We start from the raw sequence: 18650 nt of genomic DNA on the forward strand, positions 1-18650 counted from the left end.
AGAGACTGAAAAGGTGGGCTGGGGCTCAGGTGAAGAGGACTTTATATATTGAGGAATTTGGACTTTAGACTACGCTGGAGAGCCCACGAAGATTTACATTTAATAGGTTAACAAATCAGTTGGAAAATCAAATTAATTGACTCAGTGAAGTTGTGTATGTTTCTTTGTTCTTCGAGTTGAATGTTCCTTTTTCATCTGACTTGAAATTCTTTCAAAGTAGCTTTCAAAATATGTTTTTCTGATTGTAACACTAGTCCATATTCATTTAGGAAAAGTTGAGAGTTAAAAAAAAAACACAAAAGTAACAAGCTATAACTCAGAGATAACTACTGTTAAACATCTTGGTGTATTATTTCTGTGTATGTGTATCATCATTTTTTGTTTATAAACTTTGATTCATGTTGCAAAATCAGTTTTGTATTCTGTTTTTTTTTAATTCTCCATGTATTTTTTTACTTTATTATGGAAAATTTCAAACGTATATGAAATTATACTGAATAGTTTAGTGAACCCCATGAATCCATCAACCAGCTTCAATATTTCTCAACCAGCCAATCTCATTTCATCTATAACTCTACGCTCTCCCTCCCTGGATTATTTATCTGAAGCAAATTCTAGAGAACATCATTGCATCTGCCAATATTTCAGTGAGTATTTATGAAGACAAGATGACTACATAACATTCAGTCATATAAGTGGATCATACAGTAATTTATCTATTCCCCTTTTGTTAGATTGTATTCATTTTTTTCAGTATTACAAATATTGCTATGATGAATATCCATGCATAGAAATATTTGTGTGCATTTCTGATTATTTCCTTAAGCTAAATTCCTAAAAGTGGAATTAATTGGTTAGAGAGTATAAACATTTAGAAAACTCTTGATTGCTTGCTAGAATTGGTAATATTAATTTATACTTCTACCACTATAGTATAGGCAGGTTGTTTGAGCCCTTGCTAGCATGGGAAGTGATCATTGAAATAATTTCTGCCAATTGGATAGACAAAAAATTCTGCATGAATTCCCCTTATTTTGTTCTTAATCCTTTTCTGACAGTGTTCAAACTTGGTTAATTAAAAGTCAGACAAGTAGACTGATAAGGGATGCTGCCTTTGGAGGGCTAAAAAAGTTAATAGAATCTCTAAAGATTTTAAAGACAGTCTTCTAAAACTATATTTCCCATATTTTATATCTTTGATTTTGTTAATTTTTTCCTTCATACCTGAGTGTATATTTGATTAAATTAGATGTAATTGAGATTAAAATTGATCAGTTGAATCAACACTCTCATTTTTCTGATTTCCACTTATTTTTTTTAGCTTTATTTATTTATTTTCACAATTTATGATTTATTTTTAGTAGAATACTATGATTCAAACCAGTACTACTGAACAACAGCTAGAAATGAAGACCACATTAAGATTTTGAAACAGCACATCATTTAGAAATCTATCACATAAGATATTATGCCCAACAGACAAATGTATAAATTAATTTAGACAAGTGGGAATTCTTCAGTTGGCATAGATTATCGCATTTTGGTGGCAAACACTGTTTTAACTAGACAAAATATTTGAGACTATATTATCATAACTCATACTATGATTATTATTCATTCTCAGAAAAATGGATATATTCAATTCTAGCTACAGTATAATCACAGCATTCTAACTAGAAAGTCTTCTTTTTTTTTAACATCTTTATTGGAGTATAATTGCTTTACATTGTTGTGTTAGTTTCTGCTGTATAACAAAGTGAGTCAGCTATATATACACATATATCCCCATATCTCCTCCCTCTTGCGTCTCCCTCCCACCCTCCCTATCCCACCCCTCTAGATGGTCACAAAGCACTTATTTTTATAAAACAATAAAGGCAAAATTCAATAAAATATTAAAACATTCCACAAAGACATTGCCAAAATGGAATTTTTTGGCTGGCAGGTAGCATCGCCTGGGGATGTTCCTAAATGTTTACTCATCAAATGAGATTCAAAAGCCATTTGGCATACCAAAGATAGTTTGGGTGTCATATGTGGGTTTTACCAAATTTGATGACTGCCTTTGTCTTGTTTTAATTTGTATTTTTCTGGTTAGCATTGGGAGTATGTAATTTTTTCTGTGTTTACTAACCACATGTAATTTTTTATTTTATTCACATAATGGACTAAACAGTAAACAATCCACATTTCTGTGTAGTCTAAAGTTGATCTATATCTAGGTATAGAATGGAGCAGTAGAGATTCAAAAGTCAAACGGTCAAGCAGTGTGGCTCTTGTGACACAGGGTTTGGGTTCGAAAATTGGCTTTCCTCTTAGTGACTTTGGTTGAATTACTCAATTATGTTGTCCTTCAGTTTCCTTTTCTGTAAAATAGAGAAAGTAAGAGTGTTTACCTCATAGGATTGCTGTGAGGATTAAATAAGTTAAAATAAAGGCAAAGTGCTTGAAACAGCACCCAGCATAGAAAGCTCTCTATAGATGGAAGCTGTTTTTTCTGTTATTCCCATCTGCCATGATCTTTCTTTTTTTTTTTTTTTTTTTTTTTTTTTTTTTGCGGTATGCGGGCCTCTCACTGTTGTGGCCTCCCCCGTTGCGGAGCACAGGCTCCGGACGCGCAGGCTCCGGACGCGCAGGCCCAGCGGCCACGGCTCACGGGCCCAGCCGCTCCGCGGCATATGGGATCCTCCCAGACCGGGGCACGAACCCGTATCCCCTGCATCGGCAGGCGGACTCTCAACCACTTGCGCCACCAGGGAGGCCCTGCCATTATCTTTCTGAATACTGCCTCTCCCCTCTGCTCCACTGGACCTCCTACTAGAAGTATGTTGGACCTTCGTATTCTACTCTCTGTGCATGGCCCTTTATGGTGTCATCTCCCATCCACAGCTATGATTTTCATATGGCTTTTGGCCCTTGGGGATTTCCTTTTTTTTTTTGACTCTCTTGAAAAAACATTTTTGATTATATATTAATTCACTGTTTCTCTGTATTTTTAGTGTACTGCCTGAACCAATTAAGCCTCCATACTTAATGGTAGCATTCCATTATTTTTATGCTTAGAAATATCTCTCCTTATTCTGAAAACACTTACATAATTACTTATATTTTATTTTAGTCGATTTATTATTTAAAAAAAAGTTTTACATTCAACTTCTAATTCACTTTTATTTTGCTTTACTGTGTGAAGTGTGGTCCTACCTTAATTTCTCCCTAAATGCTAGTGGGTCCACTTTAACATCCATAAAATTTAGCCTTTATCAACCTGAGATACAATTCCTAGCCTTGTTTAAAAAAAAAAAAAGAAAAAAAAAGTTAGCAGTGGGGATCGGGAATGCTTTTTTTTTTTTTTTTTTTTGCGGTACGTGGGCCTCTCACTGTTGTGGCCTCTCCCATTGCGGAGCACAGGCTCCAGATGCGCAGGCTCAGCGGCCATGGATCACGGGCCCAGCCGCTCCGCGGCATGTGGGATCTTCCCGGACCGGGGCGCGAACCCGTGTCCCCTGCATCAGCAGGCGGACTCTCAACCACTGCGCCACCAGGGAAGCCTGGGAATGCTTTTAATTAGGGTATGAAGAACAGAGCTTGCCAAAACTCTGTTCCATATTTACTACCAGTAAATAACATAGCATTGAATTTTCAAGGAGAAAAGTTTGTTTTGTGTTTCTGGTGGTATCCTCTTCTTTGTTTTAAATAGTGATGGGTAGGTTCTTGAGTCTCAGATTTAGAATTCCTTTTTTTTTTTTCTTCCACTATAAACCTGAAGTTAAAACCAGCCGTTTTTGTCACTTAGTGGTTGATATTTTATTAATACTGAAGACATAATAAAGCTTTGTGAGAAAAGGCAGAATGCCTTGGAATTACAGAATATCCATTTTAAGTACGTATTAGGTTTTTTGTTTTGTTTTGTATTTTTTAACTTTGACCACAAGAGGTCTCCAAAGCATTTCATATACCATGGATAACAATTTAAAGACTACGAAAAGCTTCACTTTTATTTTTATTTGTCTAGATACAGAATTAATTTGTATTGTATGATAATTTAGAGTGAATAACTATTAGTCAGAGATAGTACTAAGCTAAAGTTATTCTTCCTCAATAATGATAAACTATCATCTTTTCTTCAGTGAATTATGTTTTATAGATAATTTATGTAAAATTTTATAGATCACTTATGTAAAGTGTGTTTATAGATTTCAGTTTGGTTCTTAGGAAATTAGTCTTACTATATTAATTGTTATCTTTTCCATTTGTTGTAGGAATGTATACATTCTTACATTCTCTCTATAGAGAGAAACAAAGGGAAAGTAATGATTTTAAGCACCGTATTAACTGCAGTTAAGATCACTTTAGCTTAGAGATGTTATATGTTTATAAAACTGGTCAAGAGGAAAGGTATAGAAAACAATAAACAAATATTAATTAATATTTACTAGTTCTCAAAGAAACTGATTTTTGAGGCAAGTCAGATGGACAGAGCAGATGATGGTCAACTTTGAGTACAGAGAGGGAGAGCTTTCTGGGCCCTGACATAACCAAGGAAGGCCTGTTGGAGGAGGTTGGCTGGCATGGGGGCATTTGCAGGACAGGGGGCTTTGAATTGGTAGTGGGGAGGGAGGACAGTATGTTGTGTGTGTGGAAACGACATGAACTCTGGGGCCCACAGGCTGGAAATATTAGAGGAGGTGTGAAGACAGTGGGGAGACTTTTCTGATTGGAGGAGAACTTTCATGTTGAGAGTTGGGGGGAAGAGAGAGTCAAGGACCATAAAATCCAGCAAAGGGGTGTGGACTCCTAATGGAAGGCAGTCGGGTCTCTGGGCAAAGAATGGCATGATAGAAGAGGCCTAGTGCGAGTGTTGAGATAAAAAAAATAAATGAACAGTTCCCATAAAAGAAAAAACTGTACAGAGAAAAGGATAAGATCAAAGAGTTTGGAGAATGTCAGTAGTTGGGAGTTGGAGGAAGAAGGAAGAAACATAAAGGGAGGGGATAAAGAGCCAGGTAGAGAAATAGGACAAAGTAGGGATATGTGGTTGTAGTCCATCTGTTGCAAATGATATGGTGAGTGGTGTGTATTATTTTTTTACAATATTAACTCTTAAAATTTTCTGAAGCTGCATGACATTTAGAAAATTATACTTGGCTAAAAACTAACCGTGACCAGTTAATACCATTTATCAGTCTGGTGAGAAAGGAAGTCTAGGTTCCCCCCTTGGCCTTTGCTAGCATGGGTGGAGTTGGACCACATTTTTTTTCTGTGGTGTTTGGCTGGAGTAGAGTGGTTATTGTCTGAGAGTTTTCTGTCTTGCTTGGCTGCACCTTTCCTGGGTGTTTGGGGAGAGCAGGATTGTTGGACCTTTTTTGCCTGCTCCTGTTGGCCTCTCCCGATTGTCAGCTTCTTCACCTCCAAGGCTGGGATATATGTGGCAAAAGTAAACTCAGGGGACTCACCTCTGTGTCACTCCTCAGGTCTCGAGTTCCCTGCTGGTCTGCTTTCTGTCTGCCTTTCAGAGAGTCTTCTATTTGTTTTATGTATATATAATGTCCAGGGAGTTGTACTCAGCAGGAGAAAGAGGGAAAGGTGTGTTTACTCCTCTTTCCCAGAGCAGAAGTGCTTCTAATCAAGATCTTATTTTAGAGATTGTTCTGAGTATGAATGAACTTTGCTTCCTTGATATTACTTTAATTAAAATAAAATTTAAAAAGCACTTGGATTATGTTGATAATCCAATGTGCAAATCTTTACTGTAGTTTTGTACGTGGGGTGAGTCTGACTCAGGGAAAAAGAAAACTCCGTTTTCAAATTTTTTATAATTTAAAACAGTTTAAAATTTGTTTTGGTATCACCTAAAGTTTAAGCATGTTAGAACATTTTTAAAAGCACAACCAATGGGGAAAGTCCTTCTTCCATTCTTTGGTGAATTAACAATCTGAGCAGACAAAAAATAACCGTAGTGAAGTTTTACCAGTCCTCCATCAGAGTGCTGTCACGAGGATTAAGTCATATTAGCTTTTTATAAAGTTTCTCCTTTATTGCTTATTACCAAAAAAAAAAAAATTAAGTATTTAAGTTAAAATTCGAAAGGAATTGAAGGAAACTCAAAACCAAGTGAATTCAGAGAGCCTGGAGAAGGGCATAAATCAGGTGTAGAGTCTTAGGTCAAAAGAGGAGTGGCCCTGGAACAGGGAAGGTTGGGAGTGGGTGACTCTGAGCACTGGCCACCACTGGTGGAGCCGAGTCACACTTGGTTTCCTTACTTGATAGAATTCCAAGCAGTTCACAAATAAATATTCTTTACTTTCATAGTTAAATATTTATTTAAGGTATATTAAAAATGTGTAATTAGTGAATCAAACCTGTGATTTCATAAATGTTTACGGCATAGGAAGATTCTTAAGTTGGTATTTGTGTTGAAAAAATAGTGGGTTGGTTTACCAAAAACTACTGAGTTGTAGTAGTGATGTACTTGCAGATGTGGGAACATTCTTTTTTTTTTTTTTTTTTTTTTTTTTGCGATACGCGGGCCTCTCACTGTTGTGGCCTCTCCCATTGCGGAGCACAAGCTCTGGACGCGCAGGCTCAGCGGCCATGGCTCATGGTCCCAGCCGCTCCGCGGCATGTGGGATCTTCCCGGACCGGGGCACAAACCCATGTCACCTGCATCGGCAGGCGGACTCTCAACCACTGCGCCACCAGCGAAGCCCCAGATGTGGGAACATTCTTGAAGGTGGAGGAGGAATGACTGAGGTAGGGGAAACATGCTGGAGCACATTTTAGGGGCAGTGTATGTCATGTTTATCTGCTTCTTGTCATTTAGGTTCTGTATGAGTGTTAGAGCTAAATCCAGTATAAATAGGACCATTGCTTGAATGAAAAAAAATCCAAACCAGAGTTTAAGAGAAATACAGGTGATGTATTTGAGGTCCAGAAAGGGCATTTAAGCTCCCTGGAGTTGGGCTCGTCTCCATTTTTTATAGTAGTTGACCTTTCTAATTGAGGTATTTTATTACGCTTTCAAGTTTATTTTATTAATTTAGATAGCTGGCAGTAAATTCTGATTGATTATTCTTTTCTTATCCCTAAGAAATATTTGTATTGATAGATGTTTGCAGTGGATTCTCACCTTTTGATCCATCCTCTGATTTGCACATTATTATTCATCCATCCATTCATTCATTCATTCATTCTTAAAAATATTTATTGTGTGCCAAGCTTATTACTAGATGGTGAAGATACAAAAATGAGTAAGGTCCCTACCTTCCAGATTCTTACAGTCTACAGGGCTGGTAGTCATGGAAACGAACAGTTATAACAAAAGTGCCAAATGTTATGGTCTTATAGAGTCACTGGTAGCATAAGAACACGAAGCTTTGTCTATGCAGTTAAGCGAGGCTTCCCAGAAGAGTATGCCAGAATTGAGACTCGAGAATGACAGCCAGGCTGATGGGGGTTTGAGAGAGTGTGGCTTTCTCAGGGAAAAGAAACTAGTTTGGTTGGCTGCCCTGGCAGGGTGAGTGTAGCAGCCTAAGGCAGGACAGATGTGGGGTTTGGAGAGAAAGATTGTATAAAGTGGAACTGAAAGAGAATCAAGGTTGGAACAGTGGAGAGAGAACAATATTAAGGAGGGGTTGGATTAAGAGTATCCTCAGAAAAAAACTGAGAAGGGATGGCTCGTGGCAGAAACTGTGTCATAATAATCGTTTGTGTCCCCAGGACCTATTATAGTAGCTTGAATATAGTAGGTACTTAATAAATGCTTGATGAGTGAATGACTAAACAAGTAACTTTTGGAATAAGGAGAATAATGAATATTTCCTGTTTGTTTTTCTTAGGAAAAATGAATTGGGTTTTATAAACGTGAAGGGATTGTTGTAGTAGCTGGAAATTCGTACAGGATATATGATGGTAAATGTGTATTTAAATGTACGAGGATAGCCAACTCATTTTGGGAAGACCATATTAATTTCCTATCATTTGACAGCAAGGTTCCAACCTCATCTCTGGCACTTGAAACTTTTTCTACTGTGATGCTCATAGGAAATCTTTTTTTGTTTTTTTTCTCTTTCTGTTCTGTTTTTCTTATTTTCTTTATTCCTTGTTTCTAGAGTAGAAGATAAAATGTAAAGTTGGCTCCTTTTCCATTCTGTTTCATTCTGTTTATTATATAATAATTTCACTTCACTATTTAGAAAATTCAAAATTAGAATATTGATTGTGGTAGTAGATATGGTAGTGGATTAAGTAGCAGAAATAAATCTAATACACAGTAGGAAAATGTGTCTCAAGGCAAACATTTAAAGAGGAAGTCTTAATATATTAAAAATCTGTTTTATATTGATTTCCTTTTAAAAATTGTATTAATTCCTTCTCTGGTAGAAATGCCATTGTATTTTCAGTAGTTTTCTTGGTGCAGATAATTTTTACATCTCTAGCTAGAACTTTTAATGGGTAGCACTTTTTTAAAAATATTTATTTATTTATTTTTGTCTGCGTTGGGTCTTTGTTGCTGCATGCGGGCTTTCTCTAGTTGCAGCGAGTGGACACTACTCTTCATTGCGGTGTGTGGGCGTCTCATTGCGGTGGCTTCTCCTGTTGCTGAGCACGGGCTCTAGGTGCCCGGGCTTCAGTAGTTGTGGCTCTCAGGCTCTAGAGCGCAGGCTCAGTAGTTGTGGCTCAGGGGCTTAGTTGCTCTGCGGCATGTGGGATCTTCCTGGACCAGGGCTCAAACCCGTGTCCCTGCATTGGCAGATGGATTCTTAACCACTGTGCCACCAGGGAAGCCCTTAATGGGTAGCACTTTCAACTCATATATATGAAAATCCAGATTTTAAAACACGATAAATTAATAGATATTCTACAAGAGTGTTTGCTGTGTGGTTTATCTAAATAGTGAGCGTCTTTGTGCATTTTCATTGCGTTTAAATCCTCAGGAATATCTCTATTTTAAAAGAATAATGGGGTGTACATGTTATAGGTTTATTGATAGTAGTAGAATAGGAAAAAACAGAATTTGAGCAGTCTGGAGGAATGATTACTACAGAGAACTCCCAAGGTGGGGCCAGTCCACTTGAACAGAAAGTTGGGAAGCAATTGTGTGAGATGTGCAGAATTGTTCTACTACTTTTACTTGATTTTTGTAAATCACCTGTTGGTTTGGGGTTGGAGATTTAATTTCATAAAGTCTCCTAATTAACTAAAACATTTTATTCTGAAGTTACATGATCACCAAGGTAATTAGTGGCAAAGCCCACTAGATCTCCAGTCCTATTTGATGTTGATAAGTCCACCTCCTGCCATCATTAAGATATAACCTAATAGCAATATGAAGTACAAAAATCTCCTTAATTGAACTCTTAAAAAAGGTAGCCATCTGTCCTTAGGATCTCTTCAGTTATTTTTCCTCCCTTTCCCTCTTCATAGTTCAAAGATTCATTTCACTTTCTTCCCTTCTAACAAAGCTTCCTTTCACTGTCTACCTTAAATCAAAACCTTGGTTCAAAGCGCACCCCGCCTCCCCACCAGGCTTGCTTATGTCGGAGCCTTTGTGGTCGCAGACTTATCCATTAGTCTTTTCAATGACTCCTTCCTGTCAAACCTTTCTGCTGAAAGGAGATTTCTTACTAATTTCCATTATTTTTGTTGATTACTCTGAAATTATTCCCTTATCTCTTATTTTCAGGCCAGGAAGTTCTTCTCCCTCCCATCCTCTTTTTGTGGATTCTTTTTAACCACTAACCCAAGTCTTCATCCCTAGAGCGATAAAAGTCTGTGAAGTCCTGGCTTGCCTTTTCCCTCTACCATTTTTCTTCCCTACCTCCCTTTTCCTCTTCCCTTCCTTACCCCTCCTCCCTTCACCTTTTTAAAGAAAATACCTGTCTAGTATTTGATTCAATATATAATTTGATTTAATATACATAATGCTGAGGTTAATGGCGTTTCTCCAGGCTTGCTTGGGAGCCCCTTCACACAATAGCAGCTCAGAAAACTCTGACAAGTTCTTAGGACTCTTTCCCTTAGCACCATCTTGAGCTCTTTCTGTTACTTTGTACCTTCAGCTCTGATCAACTCTCTTGGCCATGCTGAGCTGGGCTCTCCATCTCATGGGAGTGGACATGGGCCCTGAACACACTGTACTAGATTGTGTACTAAATTGCCCCCAGCCCCAACAGGAAGGCTGGTGGAGAAAAGAATTCATGATGAGTGGATCTCTGTGTCTTCCCTGATGGCCATGTTGGACCATGACCACACCACAGCGTTAGTCCTTACCTGGTGGGGCCATTGAGATCAGGGGAGTGCTGAGTATCACATGACATCTTTAAGATGGTTTGTGTCCAGCCAGGGAGGCCTGCACCTGACCCACCCATCAAGGCAGTGCTTTTTGAGCTGTGGTCACAAATCATTAGCAGACTATGAAAACAATCTTATGGGTTGCAATTACCACTTAAAAAAAAGAAATAAAATAGTGTAGAGTCAAAGATAGATGGGTGCATTGTATGTAATAAGCTAAGTATTGTATTATGAAACTTTGTTTTGCCATTTGCTGTACATCCTAGTCATGTATTTAACCCAAGAAAAAGTTGCTTCAAAGACAGATTGACTTCTGGTCATTCCTGTTAACAATGAATCAGGTAAGGTATACAAAACACATTAGCTAAATAATGTTTCCCTTTCCATTCAGCTTCACAAACAGTTATTGTACAGTTACCATGGATCTTCTTGAGATTAGAAGATCCATGATCTTTGCCCATTAAAGGCTACCAGTCTACTTGGAAAGCCAGCACATACACAAATCGCTGCAGTACAAAGTAGATTATATAGTGTGTATGATAGGAAAGCAAACTAAATACTAAGAGAGTACATGAGAGGGAGAGGATAATTCTGTGTAGAGCAACACTGCTCAGTAGAAATGTAATGTGAATCACATATGTAATTTAAAATTTTTGGTGGCCACATTAAAAAGTAAAAAGAAACAGGTGCAATTAATCTTAATAATATACTTTATTTAATTCAGTATATCCAAAATATCATTCCAACATATAACTGTTACATCCCTTTTTATATATTAAATCTCTACATTCCTTTTGACAAAGTTTTTGAAATCCAATGTGTATTTTACACTTATAGCACACTTCAATTCCAACCAGCCCCATTTCAAGTGCTCAGTAGCTCCATGTGATTAGTAGCTGCTGTATTAGACAAATGCAGTTTTATGCAATGTAGGGAAGCATCAAGCAAGAGAAGGCTTAGAAGGATAGGCAACACTTAACTAGACAGGTGTTGGGAAAATACATTGCACAACGAGAGAAAAGTTTAAACAAAGATGAAATAAGAGTTTGTAGGGACTTCGCTGGGGGCACAGTGGTTAAGAATCCGCCTGCCAATGCAGGGGACACGGGTTCAGAGATCTGGGAAGATCCCACATGCTGCGGGTTAACTAAGCCCGTGCACCACAACTACTGAGCCCATGCACTGCAACTACTGAAGTCCACACGCTCTAGGGCCCGTGTGCTGCAACAAGAGAGGCCACTGCAATGAGAAGCCCATGCACCTCAACGAAGAGTAGCCCCCGCTCGCTGCAACTAGAGAAAGCCCACATGCAGCAACAAAGACCCAGTGCAGCCAAAAAAAAAGAAATTCTAAAGAGTTTGTAAAAGATAGTGTAGCTCTTACTATATACCAGGTGTATTCAATGATGATTACTCATATTAACTCATGTAATCTTCACAACGAACCTTTGAGGTAATTACTATTATAGTAATTACTGTGTAATTTATAAATTATAAATTTTTTAATAGTGAGGAATCAGGCACAGGTGGTCTAGTAGCATGTATGCATATATGCATGTATCTGTCTTTCTGTCTCCAAAGATAACCTTGTCCCAAACCCAGGACCTGTGAATATGTGAGGTTAAATGACAGAGGGGAAATAATGGAGCTACTCAGCTGATTTTAAGGTAGGGAGAGTACCCTGGATTATCCAGGTGGGCTCAATAATCACAAGTCCTATAAATGTGGAAGGGTGGTGGGCAGAAGAGTCAGAGTGATGTGCTGTGAGTGTTTGACCCACTCATTTTGGCTCAGAAGATGGAGGAAGAGGCTACAAGCCAAGAAACGTAGACTGCCTCTAGAAATTGGAAAGGGCAAGGAACCAGATTCTCTCCCAGAGCCTTCAGAAAGGGAACACAGCCCTGTCTATACCCTGATTTCAGCCCAGTGAGACGGTTGGAATTCTGACCTACAGAACTGTGAGATAATAAATGTGTGTTGTTCCAATAAGCCACTAAGTGACAGGTGTTTAATACTGTTGAGATATAATTTTTGCAAGTAGGAATGTAAAAACTAGTTTGCTTCTGACTAAAATATTGGGAGTTTGGAAGTACTTGATAAAGTGATTACTGCCCTTTTTAAGCAATTCCTGGTTGCCAAGTTAGGCAGTCATTTATGTATCGGTAAGGATACTTTACAGTCTTTATGTAACTTTTAACTCTCAACCCACGGATATCACAGAGTTTACATGTGGGTGATTAAATTGAGCAAGACAAGAGATTGCCCACCCAGAATAAAATCCTATTTCTTCTCACTTCTGGAGAACAGTGGGAACAGCCTGGCCTTCAGGTTGATTGTCATATTCTACCTCCTTCCCACCTACTTATTGCTACAGAGAGACACAGAACTTAGCCTCTCAACACATTCTGTCATTTTTCTGGGGCTGCAGAAGAAAGGGCTTCTTTAGGTTAGTTCCAAGGCCCTGTGAGCATTAAAGTATTTGCCTGTAAAAAGAGAGAAGCCTCTCTTTCCCTCCTTGCTTGCTTGTTTCCTTTCACTTTATCTTTCCCTCTGTACTGACAATGCAAAGATTTTACTTAAAGGGTATGTGTTTTATTCAGTTTTGCCATTATCTTATATACTAAAATACTACCTTTGTCAAAATGCTGATATTTTACAATGCTCTGCAAATACATAGATAAAAAGCATTTTTTTTTTTAAAGAACAATTCCAGAGTTAAATACTGGCTAAATGTTGGAAACAGTAGTGGAATTAAATTCATTGGTCCCCCGGGGCCTCAGTGATGTGAAGTGTTTATAGGTGTCTTTCCTCTAACCTCAGAAGTGGAAAAATTAGGCTTTTCATGTGTGGTGCTGTCTTTGCCCCAGGAGCTTAGTGAGTGCAGCCTCATCTTCCAGAATTCTCTTTGTAGCTTAGGGAATGTGTATGATTTTCCTGCATTCCTTCTCAGAGGCTCTAGGCCACGCTAATTGCTCCTGAATGATGACAGGTGCTTGTTGCCTGCTAAACAATCCTTGTGTCTAAATCGTATTTTCACATATAAATAAAGAGGTGGTGATTTTGTTTTACAGATAGATTTTCACTTCCAGACCTTTCTATTTGATTGGACGTATTTAAACAACAAGTTATGCAAGAAGGTTAAATTGATTGATTTTACAAGAGTTTGAGTTGAAAACCCATTGCTTAAGTAAGGTAACCTGAAGCCAGGAGTATGGCACACTTTCTCCTGTCCAGTCCCTTGTCCCTTTCTCTGGGCTCTAGTTGCACTAGACTAATTGCTGTGTTCTAAACATGTCATGTACAATGAGAGATGGCACAGGACAGTGGTCTGAGTACAGAGTCTGGGGCCAGACAACCTGTGTTTGAATCCTAGCTTCCTTGGTTTTTTGTTTTTGTTTTCGTTTTTTAGCTGTGGATCTTATTAACCTCTCTGTGGCTCTGTTTTCTTATACAAAACCAGGTATATAATAATGGAACTTTTTCACAGAGTAGTAGTGAGGATTAAGATAGTTAATACATATAATGGGTTTAAAACAGTGCATAGAACATAGTAAGTGCTCAGTAAATATTAGCTCTTTTTTTCATTCTTTACTTGTTTTTTTGCCGTTCTTAAGCTATTCTTATGTGGTGTGGTGTTTTCTCCTCATCTGTCTTCTAAAATAGTCTGTATTTTAACAGTCTTATTGCTTTTATGAAGCTGTCCTGCAATTTTCAGTTGGGATTCTAGCCTTGGCTGTACATTGAAATCACCTGTGTATTAAATACTGATGCCTGTGTTTTTGCTCTGTGCTAGATTCGGCTTGTAGTGGCTTGTGAGAATGGATGGTTATATTTCCATGGAATTTTCTTTCAGGTAAGCTTTGGTAGCTTAGAATCATCTATGGTGAGAATATTTACACTCTTGAAATTGGCAGATACTACCACAGGCATTCTTTTCAATCTACTTGGTATTTTAGTGATTTGTTTATAAGCATCTCTAAGTAGATACTGAGCCCTTTAGTAGGGTTGTGTTAGTTTGCCAGGACTGATGTAACAAAGTACCACAGACTGGGTGGCTTAAAAAACAGAAATTTATTGGTTTACACTTCCGGAGGCTAGAAATCCAAAATCAAGGTTCCAGCAGGGTTGGTTCCTTCTCAGGGCTGTGAGGGAAGGCTTTCCCAGGCCTCTCTCCTTGGCTCATAGATGGCCATCTTCTTCTTATGTTTCTTGATATAGTCTTCCTTTTGTGTGTGTGTCTGTGTCCAGATTTCCCCTTTTCACAGGGACACCAGTCATATTGAACTAGGGCCCACCCTAATGACCTCACTTCAACTTGATGACCTCTGTAAGCACTCTGTCTTCAAAAAAAGGTCACATTCTGAGGTATTGGGGGTTAGGAGTTCCACATAGGGATTTTAGGAGGACATAATTCAGCCCATAACACACAGCAAGGAACTCCTTTTTTTCCTTTTTTCCATTTATTCCTATAGTGAAGATTTGTTGAATTGAAAAGGAAACATCAGTTAGTTATTCATGTACTATGAATTCCAGATTGTCAATTTGTTGATTTTATTATTTTTTTTGAAGCAGCTGTTTCTTGGGATAATATCAGAGTTCGTTATTTGTAGAGAAAAATATCAGTTTAAGAAGATTGGTTATTTTAAGTTGTCTGAGGCAGGCTTGAGCTTGTTAATGAACTCAAAGGCATATGATCCGAGTGAAATGGTCTTGATTTTGTGTCTGTCACTGAGAGAATGCTTTTAATCATGCATGAAAAAAAATGTTTGAGATGAATTTCCACTAAGCTGAGAATGTTTTAATGCTGATCATTCTCTTCAGGATTATATAAGACTCTCAGAAAAGTAGGATTTCTTTTGCTTTTTCTCGAGGGCATATAATGTCAGGTAAAGATTTTGTGATTTTTGTGATTAACAACAATGTCTTTGAACCACAGGAAGTGTAAATTATTTTGTAAAAATTTGCTTCATGTTAGGATGATTGTGTGTATGTGAAATAGTGGATGACATTTAAACTATGATCATCTCAAAGCATATAAATATGGAATGTACTTTTTGAAGTTAAATGTTTTTCTTCAAAATGAGATACTTCTCTGCACCATTGCTTTTTGCTGAATAAATACTTGAATTAGAATCTTATTCCAAAAATGTATTTGAAATACACACTGGCACAGGAATTTGTTGGTCTAAATGTTCAGATATTTGTTTTGAATTTTATTTTATTTTTTATACAGCAGGCTCTTATTAGTTATCCATTTTATACACATCAGTGTACACATGTCAATCCCAATCTCCCAATTCATCACACCTCCACCCCCACCCCACCCCCGCTTTCCCCCCTTGGTGTCCATACGTTTGTTCTCTACATCTGTGTCTCAATTTCTGCCCTGCAAACCAGTTCATCCGTACCAAAATGTTCAGATTTTTTAATAGAAAATTTTTCAGCTATTAATTATATATGGCAAATATATAAAGCTTTAATTTTTTTTTTTTTTTTTTTTTTTTTTTTTTTGCGGTATGCGGGCCTCTCACTGTTGTGGCCTCTCCCATTGCGGAGCACAGGCTCCGGACGTGCAGGCTCAGTGGCCATGGCTCACGGGCCCAGCCGCTCCGCGGCATATGGGATCCTCCCAGACCGGGGCACGAACCCGTATCCCCTGCATCGACAGGCAGACTCTCAACCACTGCGCCACCAGGGAGGCCCTAAAGCTTTAATTTTTAATCAACCTTAAGTATAATTTACATGCAATACAATTTACACATTTTAAGTGTATGAGTCAAATCAATTTTGATAAATATATACATCAATATAACCACCACCCCAATTAAGATGCAGAATATTTCCATCTTCCCAGAAAGTTCCCTGTGCCTCTTTGCAGTCATTTTTCTCCCCACGTTCACCTCCTACTCCAAACAAATACTGATCTGATTCGACTGTTACAGAATTTCACATAGATGGAATCATTACAGTATGTACTATTTCATGTCCAGCCCCTTTCAGCATAATGCCTGTGAAATTCACCCATGCTTTGAGTGTATTGGTAGTTTGTTCCTTTTTATTGTTCAGTAGAATTGCTACAAAACTTGTTTATCCATTCACTTGCTGAACATTTGAGTTTTTGGTACTGTGACTGATTGAACATGTCAAAAGTGGTTTGTGAAGTTTCGTGCTGATGATTTCTCGCTGGACGATGCTTCACCGTTGGGTAGACCAGTTGAAGTTGATAGTGATCAAATCGAGACATTAATTGAGAACAATCAATGTTATACCACACAGCAGATAGCCGACATAATCAAAATATCCAAATCAAGCATTGAAAATCATTTGCACCAGCTTGGTTATGTTAATAGCTTTGATGTTTGGATTCTACATAAATTAAGTGAAAAAAACCTTCTTGACCTTATTTCTACATGCAATTCTCCACATAAACATAATGAAAACGTTCTGTTTTTAAAACAAATTGTGATGGGCGATGAAAAGTGGATACTGTACAATAATGTGGAACGGAAGAGATTGTGGGGCAAGCGAAATGAACCACCAACAACCACACCAAGGGCTGGTCTTCATCCAAAGAAGGTGATGTATTGTGTATATCGTGGGATTGAAAGGGAGTCCTCTATTATGAGCTCCTTCCGGAAAACCAAACGATTAATTCCAACAAGTACTGCTCCCAGTTAGACCAACTGAAAGCAGCACTCTATGGAACATGTCCAGAATTAGTCAACAGAAAACGTGTAATCTTCCATCAGGATAACGCAAGACCACATGTTTCTTTGATGACCAGGCAAAAACTGTTACAGATTGGCTGGAAAGTTCTGATTCATCCACCGTATTCATCAGACATTGCACCTTCAGATTTCCATTTATTTCGGTCTTTACAAAATTCTCTTAGTGGAAAAAAATTTCAATTCCCTGCAAGACTATAAAAGGCACCTGGAACAGTTATTTGCTCAAAAAGATTAAAAGTTTTGGGAAGATAGAATTATGAAGTTGCCTGAAAAATGGCAGAAGTTAGTGGAACAAAACGGTGAATATGTTGTTCCATAAAGTTCTTGGTGAAAATGAAAAATGTCTTTTATTTTTACTTAAAAACTGAAGGAGGGCTTCCCTGGTGGCGCAGTGGTTGAGAGTCCGCCTGCCGATGCAAGGGACACGGGTTCGTGCCCTGGTCCGGGAAGATCCCACATGCTGCGGAGTGGCTGGGCCTGTGAGCCATGGCCACTGAGCCTGCGCGTCCAGGAGCCTGTGCTCCGCAATGGGAGAGGCCACAACAGTGAGAGGCCCGCGTACCGCAAGAGAGAAAAAAAAAAAAAAAAGGAAGGAACTTTTTGGCCAACCCATAGATTCTTTTCCCAATATGGGTCATTACAGAGTATTGAGTAGTATTCCCTGTGCTATACAGTAGGTCCTTATTAGTTATCTATTTTATATATAGTAGTGTGTACATGTCTAGGTAATTGGTTTTAGAGTTTAGCAACTTTTGTTAACTTTTCTAAAGATAAACTTTAAAATTAACCTGTATCTTTTGTTTTGTCATCTTTGAAGACTGCTATTTAAGTGACCTTTGAGTGACTTGTTTCTACCTGTGAAATGAAAATGCTTTATATCTATTTAAAGGCATTTGACGCATCAGAAGTAGGTGAGGTGCTATTTTGGGGAGGGGTAGTCGTTTCTGAAATCCCACATTAGCTTTTCCTCATCTTCATCCTGTGCTCCCCTGGAGTGAAAAAGGTACCGTTAGAGACACATCTTGGTAGCTACTGAGAATATTTTTCATTGCTGATGTGTTCTTTCCTTTGTGCCTGCCCTGCCCAATTTCATCTATTCTAAAGCACTCTCCCTTTTTTCCCTTTTCCTTTGAGCACATGACTATTCCTATCTTTCATTCTTAAGTAGCAGTAGTAATGTTAATAATAACAGCAATAACTAACACTATGTATTAGACACTATTCTGGGGGCTTTATAATATTTATTGACTGATTTAATCTTCACAAACCCCCTGTGAGGGAGCTACTATTCTTTTAATACAGATTTCCAGGAAACTGAGGCAGAGAGCTGTTGAGTCTGGGGTTATCCAACTACTAAGTGGCAGAACTGGGATTTGATCCAGACTTCCTGGCTCTGAAGCATAGGCTCTGAACCACTCCATTATACGGCTTCTCAGTAAAAACACACAAAGAAGCAACCATTCCCTTCTTTCACCTCTGCTTCTGGACTTCAAAATGAGTAATGTGTTATAGCACAGTTGACATTATTTTGGTTAATATTCCATGAAACTTTCATTCCTTTATAATGCATATTACAGTTTGTATTTCTATCTCTGGCAGTAAAGTTCCTGACAAAAAGCATGTGTGCTTCAAA

At 38.2% G+C, this 18650-nt stretch overlaps 1 protein-coding gene across 2 annotated transcripts in view; it reads left to right on the forward strand.

Annotated features, from left to right (window-relative positions):
* Positions 1–18650, forward strand: part of MSH3 (mutS homolog 3) — a 182782-nt gene that overhangs the window by 31076 nt on the left and 133056 nt on the right. The gene's annotated exons all lie outside the window — the stretch shown is intronic.

This window comes from Mesoplodon densirostris, chromosome 3 (assembly GCF_025265405.1).
Source record: "Mesoplodon densirostris isolate mMesDen1 chromosome 3, mMesDen1 primary haplotype, whole genome shotgun sequence".
NCBI classification, from domain to species: Eukaryota; Metazoa; Chordata; class Mammalia; order Artiodactyla; family Ziphiidae; genus Mesoplodon; species Mesoplodon densirostris.